General features: G+C 40.7%; 1 protein-coding gene across 1 annotated transcript in view; it reads right to left on the bottom strand.

The window, feature by feature from the left end:
* The window catches only part of LOC101858228 (cadherin-23-like), a 22,846-nt gene that overhangs the window by 1,163 nt on the left and 20,422 nt on the right, over positions 1 to 1,261 (bottom strand). The window lies entirely within an intron of this gene.

Genomic DNA, 1,261 nt, shown 5'->3' with positions numbered 1-1,261 from the left:
AGAGAGAGAGAGAGGTCGAGCTTCCGACCCTGCCTGTCAGGGCCAACTGGGCTGAAAGGGATACATGACTACATCCTAGCAGAAAGACCGAGATACTCAATTAAAAAAACATGATAATAAACTCGGAAGCCCTATAATAGGTATGTCGCAATCTTTATAAACACCCGAGGTCAAAGAAAAATATTTCAGGACAGCTGCAAGAGCAACATCAGAAGTTAATCCACTGAACCCAGAAAGGAAGAAACTACGTGAAAAAGAAAAATGAAATCAAATAAGAATAGGTCATTTAAATGTCTGGACCTCCAAATTTAAAGTCCGTTTCAGATGAAACCGAAGACTTAAAAACTCCACAAAACGACCCTAGTCAAGGAACGTACAGAAAAACAAAAAAGGAGAGGAAGACAAACTAGTTTCATTCTTTAGGGTGCTGTTGCTATGTCTTCCTCGGGGTAGGATAAACCCATCTATCCGCTGGACACACAGCAGTGGCACCCATCTGGCCTACATCTAATTCCTGGCACGGAGTCGGAGACAATGAAAACATAGAGACATCGTGACATATTATGCTTGTCTAGTCTTACTGCTTTTGGCTGTTCTGTGGGGACTTGACTTGGAGTAGACGAAAGCCTATGCCTACATGTATTTAAGTACAAGATGGAAGATACGACATGGCCTACAGACTTTAAAAAAAAATTAAAAAAGAAGGAAAGAAGAAAAAGAAAAAAAGGAGTAGTAATACAATATGTATTTGTAATTATTGTCGAAGTTTTACGCCCGAGTCGACAACAGTTAGATCATAATATAGGAGGCGGACTGCTTCGTCTTTGTCTGTCAGGGCCCAGGGCCAATCCAGGATGAGAGAGATCGTTATCGTCTCAGCAGAAAGACGGAGATAGTAAAACATGTACATGTATAGCCAACTCGATAAACACTTTTCCAATACGGGAAGCATTCAAACTCACGTCTCCTGCGCACAACCCACCTTACCTCTAAACCATAGACGTCAGTAAAGGAGTTGTAGAATTCTTGCACGAAAACGTATATTTTTACAACGGCGCATTGTTTTTTACCCTAATATTTATTACACTGTTACATAAAAAAGACCACGATCCTGGATAACGCTTATCGATTTTTTGTTAGTATAGCATACTGGCACTTGCATGTATTTTCCAGAAGAAAAAAACCCCCGTTACATGCACCAAAAAAACAACAACCCCGTTACATGCACCAAGACTTCTCTGGTGGAGATCTTTCTACCTGG

This window comes from Aplysia californica, unplaced genomic scaffold (genome assembly GCF_000002075.1).
Source record: "Aplysia californica isolate F4 #8 unplaced genomic scaffold, AplCal3.0 scaffold00010, whole genome shotgun sequence".
NCBI lineage: Eukaryota > Metazoa > Mollusca > Gastropoda > Aplysiida > Aplysiidae > Aplysia > Aplysia californica.
Note: the sequence above shows the minus strand (reverse complement) of the source record. Positions and strands in the feature narration are given on the sequence as shown.